We start from the raw sequence: 13,123 nt of genomic DNA, 5'->3' as shown, positions 1-13,123 counted from the left end.
TCTCCTCCCTGACCTATCACCTTCATCCCCTCCCCCACTCACCCATTGTACTCTATGCTACTTTCTCCCCACCCCCACCCTCCTCTAGCTTATCTCTCCACGCTTCAGGCTCACTGCCTTTATTCCTGATGAAGGGCTTTTGCCCGAAACGTCGATTTTCAAGCTCCTTGGATGCTGCCTGAACTGCTGTGCTCTTCCAGCACCACTAATCCAGAAACAGTATTAGACTCGCCAACTTTAAGGAGCAGGAAAGTCGACATTTTGGGCAAAAGCCCTTCATCATTCCTGATGACAACCACCTGATGAAGGAGCAGTGCTCGAAAAGCTAGTGCCTCCAATTATACCTATTGGACTATAACCTGGTGTTGTGTGATTTTTAACTTCAGTGGAAATAAGTGAATGGAGTTCACAGATATCACATCACAAAACTTCCATCCAATCAGCATTTGAGGGCCTGTTCTCCAGTCTCCTGCAGACAGCCTATTCTTGTGACTCTTGCCAAATTCAATTTATGCTACTAAGTAATTAAGAATAAACTTTATGCCCACCTTCACACTTTCACCAAATGAATCCCTGAGTTTTGAAATTATTGTTACCACATACCTTCTTGGGGAATGAAGCCCTCACCAGGTTTGTGTCAAATTCTCTTTACATTGCTACATGCAAGGCTGTAACTACTTAATTTGCCCAGCTTCATTCCTGATGAAGGGCTTTTGCCCGAAACATCGATTTTCCTGCTCCTCAGATGCTGCCTGACCTGCTGTGCTTTTCCAGCACCACTCTAATCTAGTACTTAATTTGTGTTAAATTAAAATCTCTACGAAAGTAGCTAACAGATGAATTTCATATTAATATCATAGGTGTTTGCACTGAATTTTGAGAACTGAATGTTTCAGTTGAAACAATTGTGTTGTGTTTGTCAATGAGTTCAGAATTATACTCAGTTTTTGTTTAAAAGGTAGCGTTCGATCCTGGATGTAGATTCTATCATTCAAGTATGCTGTAGGTATTGATCTTCTGAATTTTACTTTTCTTAAGCAAACTGTTCAAAGGAGTTATGGCACACCACCAACAGTACTTGCACTTAGACCTCAGTCCTTTTCAAATCTGACTCACAATTGAGTCAACTTTTACTTAATGTAGTATTAGTTTTATTCAACACTGAGACATATCCTCCCCAGAAGTCAGTTGAAAGAAGCTTTCAAAAGCTCACTGCTTCATGTCAATACAATATCTGACCCAAAATGCCTTTGTACTGTACTATCTACAGAGGCTCACCTCATTGTATCTCTATCATTCCCTTCTTTTGAGTATTTGCTCACATTTACACAGGAGAGAAAGTAATTTAATATTCCAGAGATGAAACACATTCCCAATTCCATTTACTTAAGAAGAATTACCAAGTGACATATAATGTGTGCTGCATCTTTAAACAGCTGATGGTAGCCCGGAGTAGCTCTGTGGATTGAGAAATCAAGAGGGGTGTTCGACTGTAAGGTCACGATATGCAAGAACATAAGAAATAAGAGCAGGAATAAGTTATACACCTTTACAACCTGCTCGACTATTCACTAAGGCCATTGCAGATTCTCAATTTTAACTTCAGAAGCAGAATCTTGTGGAGATGGTAGAACTCTCAGTCATCAGCTAAAGAGCTAGTTGAAAACTAGTGCTACCTTCTGTTATTCAGTTTTTTTTACTTGGCAGCACTGAGACTTCCCCAAGGATCAAGAACCCTGGGAACAGAGGTCCTGCCTACAAAGAGCTGCTGACAAATCAGAGGTTGGCAACTCCTGTGTGCTCACTAGCTTCTGGAGTGCTGCTCCTACATTAGGTGGTTGCAACTACCTGATGAAGGAGCAGCGCTCTGAAAGCTAGTGCTTCCAGTTAAACCTGTTGGACTATAACGTGGTGTTGCGTGATTTTTAACTTTGTACACTCCAGTCTAACACTGGCATTTCCAAATTCTTTGTGCTCAACAGTGCCACTGGGAAGGCAGAGGCTGCTGCTGATAAGATGTGAGGCCTTGGATTGAGGAGAGTGCCAGGCCTGGGTGAGTGATGGTGGGAAAGGAGTCTTGGGTAAGGATTGTGGGGGGCGTTAGGGCAGGTGTGAGGTATTAGCAGGAAGGACTTGAGGGTAAGTCGCCATTGGGCGGCACTGTGGCACAGTGGTTAGCACTGCTGCCTCACACCGCCAGAGACCCAGGTTCAATTCCCACCTCAGCCAACTGTCTGTGTGGAGTTTACACATTCTCTGCGTGAGTTTTCTTTGGGTGCTCTGGTTTCCTCCCACAGTCCAAAAAATGTGCAGGTTAGGTGAATTGGCCATGCTAAATTGCCCATAGTGTTAGGTGAAGGGGTAAATGTAGGGGAATGGGTCTGGGGGGGTTTGCTCTTCGGAGGGTCAATGCGGATTTGTTGGGCTGAAGGGCCTGTTTCCAACGCTGTAAATAAGGCCCTTTCCCTTCTTGATGTTGGATTTCTCATTCAAGCACTGAATGCTTTTGAAAGTGGGAACCCCCCCCTCCCCCACCATCTCCATGTCCCCATCACAAGCTTGTAGACAAACAGCATAAGTGTGTTTGTATTGCCTGCTGGTAAGTTAACACAAGAAGCAATATGATGTCGCTCTTAGTGAGCAACAGTTGCCTACACAGGAGTCTCAATTGATGGTAAAATGGGACAGGCCATCATTTCTTGACATTCAATGACATGACCATCACTGAATCCTCCACTCTCAACATCCTGGCAGTTATTGACCAGAAACTGAATTGAACTAACCATATAAATACTGTGGCTACAAGAGCAGATTAGAGACTAGGAATCCTGCAATGAATGAATCACCTTCTGAATTTCCAAAGCTTGTACATCACCTACAAGGCACAAGTCAGGAATGTCATGAAATATTCCTAATTTTCCTGGATGAGTAGCGCTCTAACAACACTCAATAAACTTCACACCATTCAGGAAAAAGCAAGCTGCTTGATTGGCAGCCCATTAATCACTTTAAATATTCACTCTGTCTACCATTGATGCACAATGGCAACAACATGTAATATTTACAAGATGCATGGTAGCATCTCACTAAGGATCCTCTTCACCTGATGAAGGAGCAGTGCTCCAAAAGCTTGTGATTTCAAACAAACCTGTTGGACTATAAACTGGTGCTATGTGACTTCTGACAAGGCTCCTTCAAATCCACAGGCTTTATCCGATAAAGGACAATGGAAGATGCACGAAGCACCAGACACTGTAAGTTCCACCTTAATTCACTCATCATTCTGACTGGGATTGATATCACTGTTGCTTCACTTTCGGTGGGACAAATTCCTGGAACTGTCTTCCTAACAGAAAAGCGAATGTGCCTGACCCAAAGTACTGCAGCAATTCAAGATCTGGCTTGTTACTAAGGGCAATTAGGGATGGGCAATAAATGCTTGTCTAGCCAATGGTGCCCAAATGCCATGAATGGATAAAAGAAAACGTCTTTGTTGCCTTGAGACTGAACTGTTTCATTGAATTTCTGGTCAGCCTCACATACTTCACCTTCTATCAACATGAACTCATTGAAAGCAGAGTGCTGTGTTTCATCTCATTCCAAGCCCCATTTGTTTGTTTAGCACAGTTCTTGCTAACCTGGTTGCCAAGTACCTCCAAGTTTTACATTGAAGCCCATAATTCCTTCACTTCACTCCTTCCATTTTAGTAAACCCCCAATTCCAACAATCTCACAAGTTCTTTGTCCATCTGTCATAGAGTCATAGAGTCATGGAGATGTACAGCATGGAAACAGACTCTTTGGTCCAACCCGTCCATGCCGACCAGATATCCCTACCCAAACTAGTCCCACCTGCCAACACCCGGCCCATATTCCTCCAAACCCTTCCTATTCATATACCCATCCAAATGCATTTTAAATGTTGCAATTGTACCAGCCTCCACCACATCCTCTGGCAGCTCATTCCATACACATACCACCTTCTACGTGAAAAAGTTGCCCCTTAGGTCTCTTTTATATCTTTCCCCTCTCACCCTAAACTTATGCCCTCTAGTTCTGGACTCCCTGACCCCAGGGAAAAGACTTTGTCTATTTATCCAATCCATGCCCCTCATAATTTTGTAAACCTCTATAAGGTCACCCCTCAGCCTCCGACACTCCAGGGGAAAACAGCCCTAGCCTGTTCAGCCTCTCCCTGTAGCTCAGATCCTCCAACCTTGGTAACGTCTTTGTAAATCTTTTCTGAACCTTTTCGAGTTTCACAACATCTTTCCGATAGGAAGGAGACCAGAATTGCACGCAATATTCCAACAGTGGCCTAACCAATGTCCTGTACAGCCACAACATGACCTCCCAATGCCTGTACTTAATACTCTGACCAATAAAGGAAAGCATATCAAACGCTTTCTTCACTATCCTATCTACCTGCGACTCCACTTTCAAGGAGCTATGAACCTGTACTCCAAGGTCTCTTTGTTCAGCAACACACCCTAGGACCTTACCATTAAGTGTATAAGTCCTGCTAAGATTTGCTTTCCCAAAATGCAACACCTCGCATTTATCTGAATTAAACTCCATCAGCCATTTCTCAGCCCATTGGCCCATCCTGTTTGTAATCTGATCCTGTTGTAATCTGAGGTAATCCTCTTCGCTATCCACTACATCTCCAATTTTGGGGTCATCTGCAAACTTACTAACTGTACCTCTTATGCTCACATCCAAATCATTTATGTAAATGACAAAAAGTAGAGGACCCAGCACCAATCCTTGTGGCACTCCACTGGTCACAGGCCTCCAGTCTGAAAAACAACCCTCCATCACCACCCTCTGTCCTCTACCTTTGAGCCAGTTCTGTATCCAAATGGCTAGATCCCCCTGTATTCTGTGAGATCTAACCTTGCTAATCAGTCTCCCATGGGGAACCTTGTTGAATGCCTTACTGATGTCCATATAGATCACATCTACTGCTCTGTCCTCATCAATCTTCTTTGTTACTTCTTTAAAAAACTCAATCAAGTTTGTGAATGTGATTTCCCACGCACAAAGCCATGTTGACTATCCCGAATCAGTCCTTGTCTTTCCAAATACATGTACACTGGGCTTTGTTGCATCCACCGTCCATTCATCCTATCAATGGTCATCTTTTTTTATCAGCTAGACTGCAAATGGTTACGTTTCCTCTCTAAGCTTGTCTATCTGCTTTAAGACCCTTCTTCAAATCCATTTTTTTGAACAAAATCTTTTAATTACCATTATAATATTTAATGGGTAGGTTTGATGGCCATTTTTCCATAACTCTTCCATGAAACATGTTTGGACCTGGTTTGCTTTTCAAATGTTGAAGTAACTAATGAATGTCTTATTTTAAATGTGGCAGCCATTTTGAACACAGTAAGTGCCCACAAGTATTCTTGAGATGAATAAGCTATTAGTGTGGTTTTAACTGATGTTGATTTGGGGTCTTTGTTATCCAGGACACTGTAGCAGTTTCTCTCACATTATTTCAAATTAGTGCCATGTGATCCTTTATGCCGATCTGAGAAAGTGGATCTGAGAAAGTGCCGCAGTTTAATGACTTATCCAAAAGACACAATAAATGTCTTTCAAATGGATCAAATGCTCCCACAGTTCTGCAGTTAGCATTGAATACAATGTGTTGGCCTTATTGACTCTATGACAACCAGAAAGGCTATTGCATGGATTTGAAAGTTTGTTTCTGTTTCTTTGTTTCTCTTGTCTTACAATGTATGCCTTACACCATTGCATTTTTCTTGTTCAGCACTCAATAACAACAATACTATATTGAGGTTCTCCAGCTCACTCTTGAATTACAATCAGGTATTTATTGGTATCTGAGGACTGACAGTTTGTTGCAGCAGCTGAAAAATTAAACAATACCTGTTCAACAATGGCAACTGTTGGGCAATAATATTAAGTGTCATTCCTGGAAAGGACTCTCCAGGCACTAAAGAGATCTGTAATGTGGCACAAAATAGACATACAAAATATAAAATTGTCAGATGCCAAATGTTTCAGGAAAGAGGAGGCACTTTCCATTTGTGTTATTCCCCAACATTTGGGAACTCCCTCTGCAATTTCTTTGGAACGCTGCCTGCTTCACCTCTTTAAGTACTCTTTTAAAATCCAACTCTTCAAACAAGCAGAGACACCAATTTTGGATTATGCCTTGATGAAGTGGTTTGGGAGATATTAATTTTCTCTCTTAAAATGTCTGTGTAGCCATAAATTGTTGCTATTGTGCAAATCAAGGTTGTTTCACACAAACATACGAAAAAACTGTTGTAACTAGTTGATTTATTACTTTGCATTTTCACACATTGGCAGTTTACTTTCTTTTCATTTCACAATTATATCTAGAGGCCATTTGGTCTGACTAAAAATACTCTTTATACATCATTGAGATGGTTTTGGTGACAATGGACCAATACTACAGGTATTAATTACATTGTTAATTATGGAGAAGATATTTCCTCAGAAAATCATCTGCATAACAGAATAATTTATGTTAATTCCTCTAATCTTCCTGCTTGGCTGGAGAAATAAGACAAAATATTTTCCACAAAATTCTGATAAAATGTATTGTCTTTGAAACCTTAGCAAAGTACAAGATTAAATACTGCAGGCAAATCTATAAATATTGAATAAATAAGTGAAAAAGTAAAATAAAATGCTGTAGCTTTGGAATTTATTGCATAAATCCATATAATGGAAAGCATGGCCATATCAAGTTAGTATGGAGTCATATCAAGTCAATATGCAGCAGCAAGAGGATCCATCAGTAAGAGGGAAAGAAGCGATTTCTGTGTGGCAGAAAATTCATCACAAAATCCCAAATATTTGTAATGATAAACATTGGAGGATGGTCTGGATGAATTGTCCAATATCAGTTGCTGTCAGGACAATTGCTAGCTCACACAATGGGCTGAATATTGGAAAGTACAGAGTGTAGGCCACCAGTAGCACATATCATGAAAATTTAGAGGCCTTCTCCCCAATTCTCCATGTTTAAAATTAATGTAGGAGCCTTAAGGCACACGTTCAAAATAAATCATCCACTTTGCATTACCCTGTGAGGCAAATTTCACTGCCTTTTTGAGGACTCTTTGGTACAGTAGTAATATCCCTACTGTTGGGCTAGAAGGCCAATAAAGCCTTTCTCAACAAGGCCAGCAAATGTCTGGGAGAGCAATAAAGTCCATTGCCCTATTATTATGCAACCATCTCAGACAGGTCAATTCATTGGAGGACAGCCAGGAGTGGGTCATATTTACAGGAGCATTTTGAAATACATTGATGCTTTTGGGAGATCTAGATAAGCTCGTTAATTTATTATGGCAGTATTGAATGAAAAATTGAGGTTTTGGGGTAGTATCTGGAGATATAATTGTCAATTGGATTGGAAGCAGCTCTCGGGCAGAATCTTGATTGGACTAAAGGATATTCAGTTGATTTGCTCTTAGAAATTCAAAAGCTTTTGGAATTTATTGATCACTACTAACCAATTACCAATGGAGGAACTAGGCGAAATGAATAAAAAGACTGTTAATTCTTATAATAACATCAAATGACTCCCCACACTGGCCTAAGTCTGTTCAGGTCTGGGTACCAAGGGCCTTTCAGAGGTGTCATAAATAATGGTGACTTTGATTGGGTGGGTGAGAGGTTAAAAATTAAAATCTCATCCTCGAATTAAATTATTGCAATTAACCCCTCCCTCCTTAAATGACAAGATCATTGGGTGGCACGATGGCTCAGTGGTTAGCACTGCTGCCTCACAGCCCAGGGTCCCAGGTTCAATTCCAGCCTCGGGGTGACTGTCTGTGTGGAGTTTGCACATTCTCCCCGTGTCTGCGTGGGTTTCCTCCCACAGTCCAAAGATGTGCAGGCCAGGTGAATTGGCCATGCTAAATTGCCCATAGTGTTAGGTGCATTAGTCAGAGGGAAATGGGTTACTCTTCGGAGGGGCAGTGTGGACTGATTGGGCCACAGGGCCTGTTTCCACACTGTAGATAATCTAATCTAATCACTTCCAGAAGTCTAGCCACATGTATTTGCATCATTAATGATGCAACTCAACAAAATTGACTTCCCTTTCCCAATGAAACACTGCCCAATGGGGAAACTCAGAAGCATAATCTACACATGGACTGTACAGCAGGGTCCTCTGCCTCCAGTCCAGGTGAACATACAGATGTCACAATGTTCCTTCTTCTCCCTTTCGCTAGAACTACTACAACTGCATTAGGTACTAAGGCAGCAGCTTTTCTCTTGCAGGCAACTGATTAGTGCAGAAGGCGAGACAGACAGCTTGCATCTATATGAAACAATAATGAAGAAATATGAAAGGACTGTATCAATGTCAGAAATGATACATGTGCAAGCAGTTTACACAGAGACATGCTGCATATGCTTGAAGAACATAGTGATATGTGAACAGCGAAGGAGGAGCATGCTTTATTCAGCAAGGATAGATTCCAGTCAGTTCAAGGGATTGGTGCAAGGCAAGTCAGGCAGTTGGACCAATGCATCTCCACCCATCTGGAGTGGAGAGGTGGGAGTGGCTAGGAGTTGGATGATGGTAGGGATGGATGATGTAAAGGGGGCTACATCTTATATGGAGGCAACCAAGTATATGCTCGTGGCAGCAAAGTCTGTAATCAGAAGGTGAACAGGTTCCTCTATCTTTCACTCCAGTCAAGCGAAGGTCTTTGTCATTCTTGCCTGACATTCCCTTGCCTTTCTCTGCAGGTTCGCCATGTAATTGGGAGTGAAGTCCAAAGGCATATCTTCTGCACACGGCTCAGCAGATACCTGGTCTCCAGCAGTTCTCTGGGTTTTAGAGATCTTAGGTGTTTTCTCCTTCACTGAGTGTGGACCCATGTCAAACATATTCTGACCAAACGATGCCCTGACTCTAAATTCAGGTACTTACCGAGATGATAGACTCCCTGCTGGGGGAGGGGATAGGTGAACATCTTGCCAGTGCATCCTCTGAGCTTTTATAGGCATCATCCTCACAAGTGGCACTGATACAGAGGGGGCTTAGGCAATGGCCTCTTTCACCATCCGGTACCATTAATGGCTGCTGAAGAGATGAGAGAAAGAATTAGTTGATGATGATGTAGAATAGCTTTTGTAGAACAATGTGCTTGCCTTCATTCAAGTAGAGCAGGACATAATAGTGATTACTGGATTGTTGGCCTCTTGGTGCTTCCCCATGGTCACAGGCATGGTCCCCGAGACAAGTTGATGGACCTCTCTTCGAAGTGGATGAGATTCTTTATATCCAGCAGACCACAGCACAACCCCTCTCACCACTATCATTCTTGGCCTTCTTGTCTGTATGGAGTTTGCACATTCTCCCCAGATTTCCTTCAGGTGCTCTGACTTCTTCCCACAGTGCAAGGATGTGCAGATTAGGTGGATTGGCTATGCTAAATTGCACATAGTGTCCAGGGATGTGTAGGCTGGGTGGATTAGCCAAGGGAAATAGAGGGTTAGGGATAGGATGGGGGGGTGGGTCTGGGAAGGATGTTCTTTGGAAGGTCGGTGTGGTACTCAATGGGCTAAATGGCCTGCTTCGACACTGGAGGGATTCTATGATTCTTTGACACAGTTGTGTGGCAGCTTTTCCTACAAAAAGATAATGAGAAGGATTGAGTGTGATGGGACTTGGTGCAGGAACAGTTTGCGATTAAACAATGCTAGGTGGTGAGATATTCCCAGTGAACGAGTAGGAAGCATATATGACTGCAAGGGTTAGTCCTTAGAGAGTATGGAGTGGCTAGGAGCCCTGGATTGGACATCATGCAAGCAACGCTGATGATTATGGTCTATGAGGTTTTGTGAAATGTGGGGGCAATGCCAAAGTTAGACTAAGCAACACCCATGTAAGTGTGTGGTAGCAGAGCGAAGATGATACCTCTTACCCCTGCAAAGTGAAGGATATCATTGACTCTTTCCTGCATTGCTTGGAGATTAACATTGACACATTGATGTGATCACTGCACAAGTTTGGATGGATTTGAGTCAATGGCCTCTTGATGTGGTCGCTCAGGAAGAGGATGAATCTCATTTCATACATCCCATTCATCAATACCTGAAGGGCAGCATCAGTGAACCTCTGGGACAATCTTAGACTGCTTGGGAGGCATTTCTGGAGTGACCACCACAGGCTGAGGGTATATCCCTGGCTTACAGCATCTGAATTGATGACCAACTGGCCTTTCAATATGGCACCAGAACCTTCAACCACAAAATGGCCCACGAATGGGAGAAATGCCCACCTCACTTACCATATGATTCACCGAGTAATCCGTGCAACTTCTGACTTGCAAAACGAATTGAGAAAGACGTAATCGCATGAGATAAGCTAACCCATGTACTGGCAGATATGACACCATCCAACATGCTCAACGTCATACACTTGCTTCAAAATGGAAAACTCTGCCCAAAGAGTTAAAAATGACGTTTGCATGACAACATAACCTGAAGGAAATGTCACTCTATCCCACTTGTTTTGTCTCATTTACAGTGACTGTATACACCTCAGACATTGGATAGGCTGGGCTTATTTTTGTTTGCGCACAGGAGGCTAAGGGGTGATCTGATTGAGGTACTCAAAATTATGAGATGATTAGAAATCACACAACACCACATTACAATCCAACAGGTTTATTTGGAAGCACTAGCTTTTGGAGCGCTTCTCTTTTATCAGGTGGCTGTGGAGCAGGACCATAAGACACAGAATTTAAAGCAAAAGATTACTGTGTCATGCAACTGCAATGATATATTGACTGAACAGACAGACTCTAACTTCATACCTTTAATGCACTGGTTGAGCTGAGATATCACCTTTTTTTTAATAAAACCTTAAGTTATCTCAAGAATGTGACTTAAAAGAAGTTCTGGGATTTACATGTTACTGAACCAAAGCCTGCAAGCCATTCTAAAAGATGAAAAACTTAACAGCAATCTAGGTTTGTGCAATATATAATTTCAGTTGCATGACATTGTCATCTTTTGCTATAGATTCTGTGTTTTATGGTCCATGGTCCTGCTCCACAGCTACCTGATGAAGGAGCAGCGCTCTGAAAGCTAGTGCTTCCAAATAAACCTGTTGGACTACAATTTGGTGTTGTATGATTTTTAACGTTGTCCACCCCAGTCCAACACCGGCTCCTCCACATCAGAATTATGAGACGCACAGGCAGAGCTAATTGTCTGAATCTTCTCCCCCATGACTGACGTATCTAAGGCCAGAGGGCACAGGTTTAAGGTGAGGAGTAAATGGTTTGGAGGATATCTGAAAAAACAGTTTTTTTTTAAACACGGTGTTATAGAAATATGCCTGAAGGTACTCTGGCAACTTCTAAGAAACATATGGATGAGCGCTTAAAGTGCAAGGACGAAGTAGGCTATGGACAAAGTGCAGGTAAATGGGATTGGCGTTTGTTCTTTGGCTGAGACATGGTGGATCAAAGGGCCAGTTTCTGGGTTGTATGACACGATGACTCTATGACATTGTTTACATTTGAATATGTGAAGGTTTGGTTGTAGGCAGATAAGTATCCCAGAAACAGGGCTCATAACAATGACTCATCATTTCTCATTCTGGCCTTGGCTTCAGAAGCTGGCTGTCTTTATAACTATCAAAATGCATTTCATTTAAATTGCACCCTTCTGAAACCATGTTCAACCCACTGGCTTTAATGGCATTGATCGCAAGTCCACAAACAGAAAGCAACTACGTGAGAGGTCACATGACTGACGCATGTCACGGTGTCCTTCCAAATGCATTTCTCAACTCAGCCTGCTTTTGCTTCTGGGATGTTTGTTAGATTCAGACGGAAAAATATACATTGTTCCAAGTTTCAACAAATTAATTCACAGAGAAAAATGGAGAGAGAAAAATTGTTACTGTGGAGCATGATTCAAAGCTGAGGATGACAAAGTATTGTAGATCCATCCAGCAAAAATATTGAACTAACAATTACCCAGTGAGAAAAATACACCCAAGAAAGGATGTGCTCAGAAAGGCGTTCTAATCTCATGAAACAGGAATAAGACAAAGCTTCGAGAAAGCTTCCTGGTGGTAACTATTATAGTAAAGATTTCTTAGCTGTTCCCCTACAAAACTAATTCCTTCCAACATTCCCACTTGACATAATCAAGTAGACATGTTTAAATTCCCTCGGCCTCTTGAGGTAATGCAGATAAAACTTTCAAAATGAGAAAGATTGCCTCAGGTAAAGCAATAAAACTCTAGCATATCAATTTATAACTACGCAGCAGTAAGACAAATCCTTTTGTCTTATCTCAGTTTTCCTTGAAAATTTGTTTTGTGTGAATACTTTATAGAAACCTGAGCAAACAGCTTGGAAGTAACAAGCCATTCTTGCTATTCTCCTTCATAAAAACGATAGCACAGGCTTTCTGATACACACTAAACCCAGAGCCAGCAGGTTATTATATACTGATGCATAGTAAAACACCACTTGTTTCACTGTTCCATCATATTTAAATACACTTACAAATAGGCATCAACTGGAACCTTACAATGCAATCAGGTGGGATGAATACATGTTCACCAAGTAGGAGGTAAAATTATTCAGTTTAAATACAAATATGTTTTGCATCTTTTAAGATAAACGTTCAATTGGAAACTCCAACCAAATTCAGGATACAAGTATTTAAAAGTCTGTGGTACTATAAAACTTCAATGGATGTTGAGTGATATATCTGACTCTAGATTACTCCAGGAATAGGAATGCTACTGAATGCATGGCAGAACTTCAGGCTGATCATCCCAGTGAAATAGCCAGTAAGTGGATGGATCCCATTGGAATCTCCAATAGGCTTTGCTCTGGCTTTTTAATTGAGGAGAAAACCAGAGTCAAGTGTGTGGTGCTAGAAAAGGCAGCATCTGAGGAGCGGAAGAATCAACCTTTCGGGTATAAGCCCTTCATCAGGATTCCTGCTCCTCGGATGCTGCCTGGCCTGCTGTGCTTTTCCAGCACCACATTCTCAACTCTCATCTCCAGAGTCTGCAGTCCTCACTTTCTCCTCCCTGATGAGAAAATCACCTAAAGAATTCAATGAA

Source organism: Chiloscyllium punctatum, chromosome 3 (assembly GCF_047496795.1).
Source record: "Chiloscyllium punctatum isolate Juve2018m chromosome 3, sChiPun1.3, whole genome shotgun sequence".
Lineage (NCBI taxonomy): Eukaryota > Metazoa > Chordata > Chondrichthyes > Orectolobiformes > Hemiscylliidae > Chiloscyllium > Chiloscyllium punctatum.
This window is presented reverse-complemented; position numbering follows the sequence as displayed.